Raw genomic sequence first — 16,725 nt, forward strand, 5'->3', positions numbered from 1 at the left:
GCGGGGTCGAGCTTTCGCACCCGGAGGCGGAACGTGCGGGTGCGCGCTGGGTCCACTCGGCCCAGGGCGCCCTTCTCCGCCCACCTTTCAGAGGGCCCCTAAGCGCCCGGCCGTGGGGCCTGTGAGGATCCGTCTCCAGAGCGTCGAACTGCCGCCTTCCTCCCCCGAGCCCAGCTGGCACCCGAGCATCCCGGCGGGCAGGGACGGGGTCCCAGCGCCTTCCCCGGTTGCTCGGGCCGTGCTGGAGACGTGGCGCGCCGACGTCCCCACCCGGGTCCCTGTTCATCCCCCTCTCCGTACCCTGAGTCACGAATGAAACCGGGAGACTGCCTACGCTTGCCTGTCCTGGTCACAAGTGGTGATTCCTACAGTCACCGGCCGCTCAGAAAGCCACACAGATCATGGAGATGGGTTTGGGGACCGTGTGACGAAGCCCTCCCCAGATCCCAAAAGCATTTGGAGGGAGCCCTAAGTTTGGAAGACCCGGAACCTAGCGGGAGTGCAGGGTGCAGGAGCCAAAGCAACAAATGACTCTGTCCCCTGACTTCTTAGGGATTTTCACGGGAAGCCTGTTTATTTGCAGAAAAAAAATAGTTGATCTCTGTTACTGATATTTTCAAGCCTTTTCCCGTCCTGCTCCCCTCCCCGATCCCCAGGTCTCTGCTCTTTCTGGGTATATTCACTACAATGAGCACACACACTGTGGTCGTTGCTAGTTTCTAAAGTTTCAAGCGCCTTGATGCAGACGCGTCTCCATAAGGTCTGCTTGGACCCGCGCAGCGTAGAGCGCTCGGAGGAGGACGCTCCAGAAGGGCCACCCGAGGGCCCTAGGGGGACGGTTCCCGCTGGGGCGAAGCGGGGTCAGGAGAGCCGCAGAGGTCCGGGAGCGCTCACAGTGAACCCCCCACCCCCGCCCCACGCACACAGGCACGCACGCGCGCGGCACGCACACACGCACAGGCGCGCGCGCAGCACGCATACACGCGCGCACGCACCCTGCGTGTTTCCCGCGCTCGGCCGCTAGAGGGAGGGCTGCCGGGCCCCCGCGCGAGTTGGAGCAAACATGGAGTAGCTCTCTGGCGGAGTTTCAGTTTTCTACTTTAAAAAGACTTCGAGTGATTGTGGTCCAGGGGAGTCTACCCTAGTGAGGTTGGAGCGCACCAGAGCTGGGGAATACAGGGGTTCTTGGCCATTGACAGCCGCAGGTTTCTCTGGGCTTGGGGCTCCCCGTTCTGTTACCCTTTCTTCACTGAGCTGGACACTGCAAGTCTCCGCGTGCCCTGAACACAGCCAGGACTGCTAACAAGTGTGCTCAGTTTGTCATTTCTTTCTGTCCTGAAGGAGAGTTTAGGAAGGGGCCGCGGACATGTGATTCCTGTTTTCGGAATTATTTCTCCCCCTCCGTTTCATCTTACTTTATACTTTTAAAAACACTGTCGGTGTATCATTGTTCTGGCCAAAAAAAAAAAAAAAAAAAAAAAAAAAGGAAAACTCAGCTGGGGACAGAATCAGTTATCTTACACAGGATGAAGAAACAAACTCCTTTTTCCCCCCATGATATTTGAGTTTGAATTTAATTCCTCGACACCAACCTGGAAATAAGAAAAAATCTTAGAGAATGCCACTTAGAGTAACGTATGAGTCTAAGAATTGCTACTTCCCTGTGCAAAGAAAGGTTCGTGGGTTCCCAATGGGCATCTAAGCATGAAAATCATCTCAGAGAAAAGAGTAAGGATCATTGGAACTTTTCGAGGAGCTTCGTGTATTCATAGGATTCTGAATCAGGAAGGAAGCCTGTAGGGTTTAGGGGAAGATGTGAGATTGTCAGGATTGGGATTTCGAATCTGGGCAATCCAATCCCGTTCACCTAACAGGCGTCCCCGTGGATTTCAACTAACTTTGCAAAATGAATCAGAATGATGACTCAGACCACAGCTAAAGAGGAGAGTGATTTCCCTAAAAACCAGGTTTGGAGCGCTTCGGTGACCCAATCCTGGGTGCGCGCGCGCAGAGTGGTCAGATCGCTCCGCACGCAGCTCAGGCTCTGCTCAGTTCGTCAAGAGCACCCACAGCACAAATGCCAGCGGAAGACGGTTTGTGATGATGGGCTTGGGGAGCTGACACTCCGCAGCGCCCCCAGCCCTGCGTACTCCCCGAAGACAGCGACTTTCCGGGCGCGAGCAGATCTGCGCGCTCCAGCCCGCGGGGCGGGCAGTCTGGGCGCTTCATCCCGCCGGCTCAGCTGGTGCTGACGTCCGCTCGGGCCCTTAAACGTGTGGGTCCTTGCGCAGGAGGGAGCACACTTTGTAGCAGTTACTTTGCCTGAAGGGAGTCGCTTCTGCGCTCCTGCTCCCCTCTCTCTGTTTGCGCCGCGTCCACGGCAGCCTCTCCAGCGGGAGGCGCGTTTGGTATTTGCACCCCAGGAGAGGACTCGCGGTGCTTCCCCAGCCCTGTGCTTTTCCGGTGGGCTCGAGGACCAGAGCTGACGAGGTGCGCTCGGGAATGGCCCAAGGAGCAGGGAGCTTCGTCTCCTGGATTTTGGGGAGGGGTGATTTTTACCAGAGCTGGTGAAAGCGTCCTCTCCGCCCCGGCACCTGCAACTTGTTTTGGTGTCTTCTCAGTCCTGCGTGTGCGGTTCCAACGTCAAAGTTTTCCCTTCCTTCCCCGAAAAATCTCTGGGTTCTATCCATCCACCTCCCTCGCGCGGTCGCGGCCAGGCCTGCTTGCTGCGCGGTGAGTGGATAGTGGGGCGCTCCGTGTGGCGGCGGCGGCGGAGACCGGAGCGATCAGCCAGAGCAGGAGAGAGGAGCTGCTGCCGGGCCCCTCGGTCACCCCTCGCCGGGAGAAAGAGCTGCGAAAAGCGCTGAGCAGGAGCTGGAATCTTCTGGGACGCGGGTGCCTGGAAACTGGATTTAATCCCCTTTTTCTCTTGTGGTAACTAATCGAGACCAGCGCTTGGCACGAGCGCTCTGCGGGACCCAAGCTCCCGGCTGCTCGGGATCCGTGTGTCCGCTGCTGCGGAGGGAGCGAACGGGAGGACGCCGCGGATGCTGCTGGAGCCTGGAGGTAGGCTAGGGGGTGGCATCCGGGTTGTAGCGCTCAGCCTAGATTCCAAAGCGGTGTCTAGTTTCCTCCAGCTGAGGCTTTCCCCTGTCCCTCCTTTACCACCGCGCCCTCCCCGCGTCGGATTCAGGCTCAGGAATCACTCTCAAGGTGGATTGCCTTCCACCGCTCCTCGCTTGAATGCCTCGCTCCTGGCACTGGATGTTGGGGGTATGTGGGCTTCCCGGGGAAGTTGAAAGCTTGCAGATTTTGAGAAGGTCCAACTTGATTTCATTCAGTTTCTTAAAGGATGTGTTTCCTGTGGGCAAGAATTATGGGAAATAAATGTCAGTGTCATATACAACTGCAATCCAGCTGAGAAATCACCTTCATTTTACCCCAAAAGTTTTCCCCATGCAAGTTTTCCTAATGTCCGGATGTAATGCATGGAGGCTTGGCTTGCTTTATTACAGAAAAACTGGGGAGGAGGCTCCCCTATTTTTAAAGTGCAGTACGTCAAGGACATTGTAACCAGCCTGCCTGCCTGTCTTCCTTCCTTTCCTTCCTACCTCTCTTCCTCCCTTCCTTCCCTCCCTTTTCCCTATGCTGCCCATGTAACAAAGCTTATGAACGTAGAGAGAATGGAACACTTTTACAATCTGCAGGAATGATGAAATACCTTGCTGTTTCCAGCCTTGCCCAAAGTTTTTATTTAAATACCTGATCCTTTTTAGTTAAAAGAGGTAATTTGGGGTAAGACTGAACTAGTATCTGGGGTGTAACTCAGCATGGTAAGATTTTGTATATTGTGTGTGTATTTGATCCCTATAGTTGCATGTTAACTAATGACATAAATTGCATGAGGATAGAAACAGCCCTTGATATTTTGCCAAACAGTGTTTTTGGACTGTGGGGAAATTTTAAAAAATCATTCTCAAAATTTACATATCAAGAATATGGATGCATAAAGGAAACCAGAAAGGTAAGTTAACTTGCAGAGAGAGGGTGGTTTCTTTGACAATCACTGGGATTTCCTATCTACAGATGGTAGTCAGGGAGATAAATGATCAGTTAGTATTCCCAGCTTGCAGTACCTGAAAGGCTGCTGTTGCATCTCGTTTCTGACCTCATTTGTGGGAATAGAACTGTGTTGGATGGGTTGATTTACTTCCTCACGCCCGGGTGCTGTCCATGCCAGGATGTCCTGCAGGAAGAGCTGAGGTCCAGGACCTAGCCCCAGGCCACACTGCCAGGTCCGCACTACAGGGAATCCTTCACAGGAGCTGCCACCAGTGGAATCTGGAGCTTCTCCCACTCCTTCCTCCACCGCTTTTCCTCCCCCTCTTGCTTCTCTGCACTTGTGGCTTCCAGTGTGAACCTCAATGTCTGTGTAGTAAAGCTCTGTCCCTAGTGCGTTCCTTCTCGCAGGGCAGCCCTGAGCTGGGATTGCTCTGAACTGAAATGTTGATACCCCAGGAGTAGATGGTGTGCGCTTGTGTACTCAGCAAGTGTCCTGCTATGCCAGGTGTGGGGTGGGGGCGAGGGGAAACAGCACTACTAAGCTAGGAGCATGGGTCATACTGAAGGAAAGTGGGGGCAGGGCAGACAGGAAGGAATAGAGCTAGAATTTGAGGGGTGTGTGTGTGTGGAGGTTGGATTCTCAGCAGGAATCAGTCTTATCTTAGATCTGCATGAGCAGGTTCATCGCAAAGGTCAGACTCCTTGCTTGATAAATGCTTTCAAAAGAACTGGGAATCCCAAGGAAATAAGGGGCTCTCATTTGTACTTACGGACTTCCAAATAAACTCTGTAGTCTTAGGGTCTAAGACAGTTTTTGTCAAATTTTAGTGCCTAAGGATGCATAAAAATGGAGATTTATGACCCCAGACACATGAGAAATTTGTTCAAGAGGATCCAGTTAACTGCATGTTTAACACTGTGGGTGATTCCAGTTCTCTAGCTCAAGAATTACTCTGTGAAAAATACAGGCTTAGCGTTAATGAACTTGCTTTTAGGGAGGGTATCATGTTAATCTGAGGTTTTTTCCTAGTATTTGTTATCTTTTTGAATTTTCCTTGTTTCCCATTATCAGTGTCATTTTTTTGGTCACATCTGTCCTGTTAGGAGATGGCTGTTCTCAAATATCAAACTTCCGTTGTTTGTGGATTTGAAATGATGGATGGTGGCCATTTGAGATTAAAACCAGGAGGCACTAATGTGCCTCTGTCACTGAGGTGACAGAAATGCTTCAGGATTAAGATATTATGTCTAAAAAAAGACAATGTACTTGATGGTTTGGTTAAGTAAACATGATTATCTCTTCTTCACCAGAGGGAGGCCACTTTTTAAAATGTTAATCTTTTTATTTCATATATTTACATATTTACATTTTTTGCTAGTAATGCAAGTAATTCAAGTAGCTTACATGATATTATAAAGGGAGAAAGTGAACTTAAAAATCTCTACAATCAATGTTTTCTACTTTCTCCATTAATAAAACTTAACAAAGGACATAAAAGTGAAGGAAATGAAAAATGAAAAAAAATTGGTCGTTTTTTAAAGTCTTATTTTGCAAGTGACATTTCCATGAAATTCTTAATTTTTCCCATTCTTTGCAGCCAGAGCAAGTTGATCATTCATTGTCATGGTCTTCAAGATGTGTGGTGTTCATTGACATTTTGTTATCAGAGTTCTCACGTGTGTGTGTGTGTTTTATCGTACTTTCTCTACAATGTGGCTTGTAAAGAACGCGTTTTCACATTAGTAAGCACTTAGAGCTTTCTATTACTAAAAAGTTTGCAGCATAAAAGCACAACATCACATATGGTTAAAGGAAGAGGATATTGTATTTGCTTATTTTCTTTAAAAAACCTCTTTATCCAATTGTGTATATATGTGGGTTGACTACTATTTTAAATTATGTACATGTTGCAAGTTTTTGAAAATGCAGCTTGCATGTTTTAATAACACATGACCTCTCAGGTGATTTACAGCAGAGATTAATATGAATTATATGTTAATTTTTGAATTGAGTTTTGTTTTTGTTTTTTGTCGAAACTCCAACAACCTCTTTGGATATTTGGTTGATGACACGCTAAGATGGGGGAAATCTGGGAAGGAAATCACAGAACTAGTTTCATCCTAGCAAGATAACCTCAACCTAAGAAAGCTGTGGTTTTGCTTCATATTAGCCCCAAATCACAGATGTTATGACTGATTCACAGAGATTGAAATGTAGTCCACATGTTTCAGGATTCCTGCCACATTTTAAAGACTTTTTGTAAAACGATCACATCACTGATAGCAAAGACAGTCTATTTCCGTGTTTAAAAAATATGTGGAATTTTACTTAGAAAGTTCTGGAAACTTCTTTTCCTCTTATATAGCCCCTCTCCCCATGGGATGAAAGAGAGAATAGCCCACATGATGGCACTATTGTGATGAATAATATTTTACATAATTCTACCCTTGAACTGTCTTTAGCTACACATATAGCAATGGAGACATTGGACTTTTCTCTAATGATAAATTTTCTGACAGTATTGTCCTAGTAAACATACTATTTATTAGGTCCGAGTGCCCATTGTTGCCAAGGATGGCCTTTTAAAAAAATCATTTCCCAATCTCTGTCCAAGAAAACCTAGAAGCCATGTCTCCTATATTTTTTCCACTCTCCTGCCCTGTGTTCTGATGTAAACCACTCCATAGATAGAAGATATTATCTCTTAGAGTGATTTCACATATACTAGATAAATACTTTTCTCGTCAACTACAATGTTAAATATATTCTCATCTTTGTTCTATGTTCTTAATATCAGAATGGCTCCTCTTTGCACACCATCTGTGTTTACCTCAAATTCCTCTGTGCTACCAGAAAAAATCCATTCACACTAAGTCAGTGACCTAATGGATACCTTAACAGGTCATTTGCATTTTAATAGAGGGTCTCCTAGAAGAAGACAAATCCTAACACGTGTTTCCCGTAAGGGTTTTCAGGTCTTTAGACAAAAATTCCTAAAAGTTAATGCTTATCAGACCACAGTCACAGGTGTATGAGGCCAGCTCTACAGCCTCTTCCCTATTGGTCATCTTATGACCGGCGTGCCAGAGCCTCCCAGAGACTTCAGTGCACACAACAAACCAGTTAGGTACATTGCTGAGATGTGGACAAGAAAGGCGGGCCATTACCACTAATCCAGGGACTAGGGACACATTAGGGAGACCACATACTAGATCCTGTCTTTCTTGGTTTGCCGTTGGCATGGTTTGTCAGTGGGATCACACTAGAAGACACAACTATGGAAGAAAGAACAAATGGAAGGCACAGGAGAACTTACCGTGTCTGATCCAGTCCGTATTGTCTTTGAGAGTGGACAGAGGACGTTTGTGTACCTGTATCTTACAAGTCTTCTTTTGCCAGACATTTGAGAGATTATCTTACAGGATGGCCACTGCAAGTTTCATTCCTGATAAAAGAAATTCTTCATTCTTTTCTTCAATTCTTAAAATCCTAACATAAATGTCTTCTAAGAATTGCATCTCCTTGGTTACTGATAGAGCAACATGGCTGTGGTAGGTCAAGGACTTCATTTAAATAAAATGTCTTAAAACTGGTGTGAGAATAGTCTCTGGACTGTGTCCTATAGCTGCACACAGTAGGGTAAAACAGAAATGCTGGCTTTCGTTTTAAAGATGAATAAAACATTAGAAGTGGGGCGCCTGGGTGGCTCAGTCCTTAAGGCTCTGCCTTCTGCTCAGGGCATGATCCCAGGGTCCTGGGATTGAGCCCAGCATCTGGCTCCCTCCTCCACTGGGAGCCTGCTTCTTCCTCTCCCACTCCCCCTGCTTGTGTTCCCTCTCTCACTGGCTGTCTCTTTCTCTGGCAAATAAATAAATAAAATCTTAAAAAAAAAAAAAAAAAGAAAAAAAGAAAAAAAAACTTAAAAAAAATTAGAAGTGATTTCTGTGACTTAGGTGTTTTCTAACATTCCTACAGTTATTATTTGTGAATTACTCCCTTAAATACCTACCTCTTCTCAGTGATGGAATCTTTTCATGAATGAAGCAAGGAAGAGAAAGGAAGCACATCCAAGATATTAAGGAACAATGTAAAAAAAGGCTCTTAAAATTATTTTCTAATATTGTTTTTCTTCTTACATGCTTCAGGTAACAATAAGAAGATTTTTTATATATATTTTAGAAATGCATATATTATATATATATATATATATATATATATATATATATATATATGTATGTATTAGAACTTTCCTGTTGAACTTTATTCTCATTGCCATATTTATCCCTTTTCATTTGAAGCCCTCTCCGCATTGCTATCAAGGACAGACTTCTCTGAGAAATTAAATAGTCAATTATGGATTAATCTAATGGTTTGATTCAAAATTCCTTTCTAAGAATATTTTTAAAGCAATAACTAATAATCAAATAGGTATAAATTAAAAATCCATAATGTTCCAGTTCTTATTTTTTAACTCTGCTAAAACATGTAAGTCAAATGTTCTTCAAATTATTTATTCTGTACTTTCTGATAGATTTCAGTGTACTTGGAAGAGTAAAAATAATTTGAATTCACCAATATTGTGATTTAATCATTTGATGGATCAGTGAAATCTGCATTTTTGAAACAGTACATAACTATTTAAAACAGTATTACTGTTTTAAAAATAATACTGTAACATTAACACAATATACATTATTCAGAACAATTTTTAGGTACTGCAGTATATATAAAATTAGCATCTGCATAACATTTTATGTTCTCTTAAATGAGTTTATAAATGTTAAAATTTTAAATTATTAAAAGGGTCTTTACATACAAAAATGTATATATAAAGTTGAGCTGATATCATTATTTGCATTATATTTTATAAGGTTTACAGGTGTTGAATCCTGAAAAATTAATGCCAACAGAAGTGTTACAGGTGTTGAATCCTGAAAAATTAATATAATTGAAAAAATAACATACTAATTACTATACGACAGCTAAATTTTTTTTTTTAAAGATTTCATTTATTTGGCAGAGAGAAAGTGAGAGAGAGAGAGCACAAGCAGGGGGAGCAGTAGGCAGAGGGAAAGGGAGAAGCAAACTCCCCGCTGAGCAGGGAGCCTGATGCGGGACTTGATCCCAGGATCCCGGGATCATGACCTGAGCCAAAGGCAGTGGCTTAAGCAACCGAGCCACCCAGGAGCGCTGACAGCTAAATTCTATATCAGCTATGACTTAGCAATAAACCTGGAGACCTAATACTCCATTTTTTGAGGAGTGATATCATTTCCTCTAAAAAGTATTATACTGGCTTATTGAATATGCCATGGTAAATTTTTAAGGTACAAATATACATTATTCTTGTTGGTCACTGTGTGACAAGGTGAGGGAATATAATTTGATTCTATACTTTGGTATCTAGAGGTATAAAAATAATAACCCTATGCAGATATGCACGACATACACACACATATACATGCACAAATAATGATTTCTAAAGAATGCCCGTGGTCACCAGACTCCCCACAGTTATTCAAAATCTAAAATATATGATGTGTGCTTAGCTCTAGGTATTGGTTTTCTGTTGGCATTTAGAATCCATCCGGCCATGACATACTGATGACATTTGGCATGGATTAAGGAATTACAAATCCATTTATAAACATTGTTTCCAAAAATAGCAGATTAAGTTTGGTAAAAATGCAGTGAGTCTGTGTTCATTGTGAACATATTAATTAAAAAGAATGGTGGAGTAGTACTTTTACTCATCTTTCTAATGGGAAAAAAAGACCATATGCTTAGAAATTCATCTTAGGAGGGCTCTAATTGCTCTAGGCAAAATTTAATAAATAAAAAGTTGCCCAATGAAGACTTACTGTAATGATACTGTAACTGATTAAAAATTATGGCATTCCAGTATTTATAAAATAAATATTACATGTAACTCCTACATTAAATACTGCTCTAGAAAGCCATATTTTTCTGCACAATAAGTAGTCAAAAACACTTTGGAAATTTAAAAAATATGTAATATTTTTATTTTCATACAATAACTATGCTTAGCCTAAACAATAAATTATAAGATTAGCAAAAGTAATAATAAATTGTCATGTGACAACTTATTTTATGCCAGTTATTATTTTAAGAATTTTACATTTACCTACTCATTTAATTCCTATTAACTTCATAAAGTAAATCTTATTATTTCCCCAATTTATTGATAAGAAAATGCATGCTCAGTAAGGTTAAGACCTTGGGCTGAAGTCAGCCAGTAAGAGATGGAGTTTGAATCAAGAGTCCGTGTTCCTGACGTCTGCAACCTCACGGTTCTTGATGGTGTTTATAAATGCCACCAGCCACAATTTAACACTGCTGGTAGACACTGCCGACTTCACCTCGAGCAGTGTGTGACTGCTGATTGCCAGCACCCGTTTTACTTTGAGGATTTTTCTATTCTGATACAGTTTTCACGTTTATTATATGAAAAAAAGTACTGCCCTCAACTTGTGATTCTGTGTTTTGTATTTTATAGGTTAATTGTATGACTCCTTTTTTTTTTCTTCACGAAGGAAATTCTTATTTTTAGCATTTAAGTAACATGGAATATTGAATTCAATACATCAACATTATGTGTGTGCCTTTTTTTGTAAGGTATAAATACCTTTTTCTGAAAAAAAAAAGTTTCACCAACCAGAGTATGTTGACAATCACACATTTAGTGTTTTCTGGTATCTGATCTGTAACTTAATTCTGAACTCTCTTGAGCTCCTTTCTGTTTCCCAAGGCTCAGTACAAGTTCTTCATCCTGATTCTGTTGTCCTCACGTTAGGCATGTTCTCTACATGTGTGTTCATCCAGACCCGGCTCCTGCAGATCAGGTGGTGTTCTGGATGGCACAGGTCCTAGCAGACTCACCTTCTCTGGGCCTTTTTGGGTCAGTACAAAATACAGGGTGGGTATTTGCACTTCCAGGCTCCGCTGTTTAGTTGCTCTGAAACTGGACATTTTTCCTGAAAGCGTCTTTACTTCATTTTCTTCCTGACAGGACCTCCTGAGTGTTAACAGACTTTAATGAGATAATTCAAGGAACGTGTTTATGGCCATGCTTGACACACAGTTCAGGCTGCTGAAAGGCGAACATTTTGAACAAGTGTTTGGAAAAGTATAGTAGAAAAGTATAATATCACATATGACTATCTGGTAGTTTTATGTGCATAGAAATATCATCTTACAAATAAAAATGCATGTCATGATCCAAAAGGGAAAACGTGTATTTTTATATATTTAATTGAAAATACAATTGCTATTGTTTATTTGCTTTTGCTCTTTGGACAGTCTCAGGCATAAGAAGTTTTCCAGCATTAGGAAAATAGATTCACAGACAAAAAGCTACCACAAATAACACCTGACCTTAGCTCTTGTGAGAGATACTTGAAAAAGTTTTACCTAAGAGAATATTCATAGTGAATGACTGGTTCAATTTAAAATGAAACAACAAAACAAGACCGATGAACGCAGAGATGGCAGGTTTATGGGCATTCAGCATTTCCTTGGCTTTGAGTAGCTGCAACTAAAAAATAAATACAAAGCAATTAAAAAAAAAAAGCAACCTGGCTTTTTCCTAGGATTGTATTTATTCGGTGTCCTTATCCTTGTTGAAAACCATCTGAAATGAAAGCACGGTTATTAGAAATAATTGTGTTTTTTTTTTTTTTTAAATAAGGATTCGGTATCCTACCTTGATTTCATTAGAGTTACATGTCTTTCTTTGTTCATTTGTTTTTCAGAACAAAACAGTGGCCTTCAGGCCTCTTTACTACTCAGTAGCATCGATTAAAAGTTAGAATAGAATTAACTTAAAAGTCGAGAAGGAAAACAAAGTCTTAGAATTGTGTTCAGTTCTAAAAGCTGATGACTCCCCAAGAGAGATTCCTGTCTCAGGTGAAGTCTTCAGCCTTGAATGTGGGGCCAAAGAGTTGGGCCATGCTGAACGGAAGGATGTAATGTAATCAAAGCTTTCCCAATTTAAATGGTCATTATCAGATAATTAGGAGGGTAAGAATTAAAAGGCAGAACATTAGAGAAGTTATTAGACTGCTTCCCTCTAAAACAATATGGGACCAATACCATTTCTCTGATTCTGTGTGCATCAATTGTTAGAGAGAGATTGTAAGGGCAACGGGTTGCACTGTCGTGGGACTGATTATGCCAGCGAGACATTTGATGATGTAATCCCGCTGGCACTCATTCATCTACAGACTAATAATTTGCTTTTTTGTATTTCTGAACAGCAAAAATATGGGCACCTTATTGGGCTTTCATGAACACATTACCTATTGCTTTGGAGTCCTTTGTTGCTTGCAGTAATTGTAGTGATTATACCTTTTTATTAGAGAAGCATTAGTAATATGAGTTTTCTGTAGTATAAGTCTCTACATGGAGTCTCCTCTTGATCTAGAACTTACAGATAAAATCTATCTGCTCTACGTCACATTCAAAGTATAATATGAAATAGGGACAAATGATTAAATAGAATAAACACCCCTATTTGGAAAGAAAAAGAATGAGATGCGTCTCAGACAATGATCTTTGTGGGATATTCCATTTGGTTCCTGCTTGCAAACTGACCATTTATTCCCAGAGTCATCTCTTCCTTGTACGAGCTTCCCAGTGCAGGTGCCGGCTGTCCTGCACTACTGAGATCCTGTGACCTCCCCATAGTTCTAGTACCAGGGCTTGGTTAGGTAGGGCTCACGTCCAATGCTGTCTCAGTGCACAGTGGGCTCAGTGGTCCCTCGCCATGCCCCCTGGGTCACCTTCCCAGGCTCCAAAACGATTTTCTTGCTTTTCTGCCTGCGGACTCCTGGATGGGATTTTGCTACAACACACCTGACTTCTCAGTACCAAGTTCAGTATCACTCACAGTATTATTTTCCTTCCTCCCGCTCCCACTTTCAGAATAATACGTCCCAATAATGAAATCTAGAAAAATAAATAAAGAAAAAAATATGTTATCAATCCTACCATTGAAAGATATCCTTGCTCATTTCTGGTGGCCTGTAATTCTTTGTCAAACTCATTTTTCCTTTATTTTTATTTATTTGATTTGATTTGATTTTTTAGAGAGAGCACATGTGCCTGCATGCAAGTGAGCTAGTGTGGGGAATGGTGGTGGGGGTGGGGGGTCAGTGGAAGAGAGAGAATCCCAAGCAGGCTCCACATCCAGGATGGGGGCTGGATCTCACCACCCTGAGATCATGACCTGAGCCGAAATCAAGAATCCTAGCATAGCCAACGGAGCCATGCAGGCGCCTCAAGCTCATTTTTCCTTTAAATAAAATAGATGGCTTTTGTCATTTATAAATTTACTATGAACATTTTTATGACAATATTTTTCTGTCGCACCACATTACGCAGTCCCATGATCTGAGGTCGCAACCTGGTGTTGGGCTGAATTAGATCCAATGATGGATTTTGTGGTTACCGTTCACAGTTTTTTTTAAAGTTGTCTTTGCTGTTGATACTTGTAACTTGAAGATTTTTGGAGTTTTCTTCTTCTTTTGAAAATATGGAAGATTCAGAAATAGTCGGTCAGCTTTGCTGCAGGGTAGGAGATGCTGCGCCAGGGGCATGCTTCTCCATATTACATCCGTCACCACCCACCTTGGTCTTACGTACCCCTCCTTAGCGCGGCATTCGTTTCACAGTACTAGAAATATTGCTTCTAGAAATATCTGTATATCACTGGGTGTATGTCCTCAATTATTTTCTTCTTCTATATTTCTAGAGGTAGAAAATTATTGGCTTAAAGAATATACAAAGAGAGGAAGCAATTTACACTTTCACTAGGTTAACATATTGCCCAATTTTTTGCAATTTTACATTGTGTCTTTTAATGGTGAGATTGATTTTAAATATATGATAATTTTTTTATGTACATTTATTTTTGAAATGACTTCATACAATTTTGAAGTTTTCCAAACGATTTATTTATATTTCTTATTACTGTTTTTCACAATTTGACATCTTTAACTTTTGTTGGTATATTTGAATGTATTTATTGTTTAGATTTTTATGTTAGATCTATTAATATTTCTATTACTTTTACCTTTCAGGATTTGCATAAAGAGCTCTTTTATTGTTTAATTATTTGAATATTCACATTTATGTCTTTTATTTTTAAATTTTGTTTTTATTTCATTACAGACTGGGTTAATTATAATGTAAGCTATTATAGGGATCTGATTTTTTAAAAAATTTCCAAATAATCAATTAGCTAATGACCATTTGTGGAATAGTTTAAATTATATAAGAATATAGTTACAAAATAATGTGAAGGCTTCCTATAAGAGGAAAATTATTTCATGTTCTTTTAAAAGGCATACTTTGCTTTTATTTGCATAAGACATCTTGTGTATTTTATCAGCTCTTATTAATGGGCATTATGTCACCCTCCTACCAAGACAACCTTGGATGTCCCACTAACTTGTACAACTAATATAGTACTCCTTATTAAGTCAAACTTGACAAAAAGCTATAGAATTCCCCCAGGATGATTGTTAGAAATAGATTGAGCACTTTGGTTTATTTAAACACTGATGGTTTGAGGTCGATCATACAGGAACAATGACCAAACCACTTTTAACAAAATATATATTAGCAAATTTTAACATCAGCAGAAAATGTTATTCCTTCAAAGGTCATTCAAATTCATTTCCTAGTAATGGTTATTTAAAATTGTGTTCAAATTTTATGTGGAAATCACCTTCAGAAGAGTGTATTTTGAATTATTTTAGTATAGGTCATTTCTGTTAAAGAAGATATATTAGAATGAAACTGTCTAACAAAAATATTTCTAAGTCTTGCTTTATCACCCATGCATTTAAAACAGTAGAACAAATTCCTTCTTATCAAGTATCAAGGTAACTACTGGGTGTTCTTTCCAATAAGGTAGACCTTTTTATGTTTCTCTGTGAAACCAAAAGAGCTGCTATAAAATTAATGAGTATGTTTGAATTCATTACAATCTGTACAAAGAATGGCTCCCTCTGTCTGCTGGGTCTCTATTCTAAAATGAGTTTAGGAAAACACACATCTCTATTTTAGGTAATATCTACTCAGAGGAGTTTACACTCATTCACTGTTAAATAGTACCCCTTCAGCATTTCAAAATTAAAATAAAACTTCAATAATTTAAAAAGTTTAAAAAATAATTTTCTTTTTTCTTTTTTACCTTTCCTATTGGAATAGAAATATATACCATGCCTTGATTACATACCACTTATATCAATAATGGGCGGGAAATACATTTAATAATTGAAACTTGCATTAACATTTGTCTTTTGAATAATGCATGTCTTTTTTATTCTGCTTGGAGCTACCTGAATAGGACCTTCTAGAGGATAGGGAAGAATAATGCTAGGGACTTAGAATGGGAACTGTTATATCAGCAAGACACTTAGTTTGCAGAGCGTCTGCAAGTTCAGAAAAGCAGGAGGAGAAATTAAGATCATTGTCACAATTACCACAAATAATTATCCTAATATATATAATGTGTGTTACATTTTGCTTTCTACCAAATCCTTTGGATAAAAGAGAGGAAAGGTATTGTTGTTTCATATAGAGCTTACCTGTTTGAGAGTTGAATTACTTATTCACATGTTCCAAAGTATGAAAGTAGTATACGTCCCAGTTACGCTTTTTGTTGGCACTGCCTCTGTGGTGCCCACACACTCTGGCGAGAGAGATCATGGGAGCCTGGGAACCCTGTACGGTGAGGTGGTGGCCAGACAAAGTCTGTGGTGCCACCAACTCCCTTCAGAGGCTGTAGGTAATGAGCCGTGAGTTATCTTTACCTGGAGATCAAGATAGAAGGAGGCGAGGCCACCCAAGGCAACACTTGTCATGGATTACCAACCAGACCCATCTGGGGATTCCAAGAGAACTCTGTTTTGGGAATAAATATGTGTTGGAGAATCTCTACTTTCTCCATAGAGAGAAACTACTGTGATATGATAGCTTGAGAGCATTGTTCCGTAGCTTATTTGATAATGAACTTTAGGTGATTGTTTTAAAGTATAAAGTGGGAATACTTGAAATCAATGAAATCAAAGGGGAAACATGCAGATTTATTAAAAGCAATGCTCCAAGAGTTTAAGCAAATTACCATGAGTTATAGAGACATGAGTGAGATACCAAGATTTCTGACTTTGTTTGTAATATTTTTTCATTGAGACAATTCTGCCGTTTTGTATACAGTACTAGAGCCTAAAACATACTTATCCTTTGCTCGTTTGACAGATTCTAGTTTCAGGAATTTAACAAACACCCTTGTGCATATGTCATTCACCTTAAATCGAACTCCATGTTTTGAAGGTTTTAGAATATCTGACTTTCTTCCTCTGGTACTATCATACGTAGCTGATTAGACAATAGAAGGTTATATGCAGCACTACCCCCAAATTCCTATCTTAGGGGGATGCGTTCTTTTGGAGATACTATATTTAATTTTTAATTTCCAGGAAATACTTTGGCATGAATGAAAGAAAGTAAAAAAGTCTGAATTAAGAGCTTTGTATTCTTGGCTCAGCCTTGTTTTTTTATCATTTCTCTAATCTTGGATAAGCCCTATAAAATTTCTGAATTTCAGTTCCAAAATGAAACAATACAAAGACTGA

General features: G+C 40.6%; 1 protein-coding gene across 1 annotated transcript in view; it reads left to right on the plus strand.

Moving 5' to 3' along the window:
- Positions 1-2,077: 2,077 nt before the first annotated feature.
- Positions 2,078-16,725, plus strand: part of PCDH15 (protocadherin related 15) — a 1,631,248-nt gene continuing 1,616,600 nt past the window's right edge. Inside the window, exon 1 of the mRNA XM_057308638.1 lies at positions 2,078-3,066. The gene's annotated coding sequence lies outside the window, so the exon portion shown is untranslated. The remainder of the gene's footprint in view (positions 3,067-16,725) is intronic.

Source organism: Ursus arctos, unplaced genomic scaffold, assembly GCF_023065955.2.
Source record: "Ursus arctos isolate Adak ecotype North America unplaced genomic scaffold, UrsArc2.0 scaffold_7, whole genome shotgun sequence".
In the NCBI taxonomy this organism is placed as follows: Eukaryota; Metazoa; Chordata; class Mammalia; order Carnivora; family Ursidae; genus Ursus; species Ursus arctos.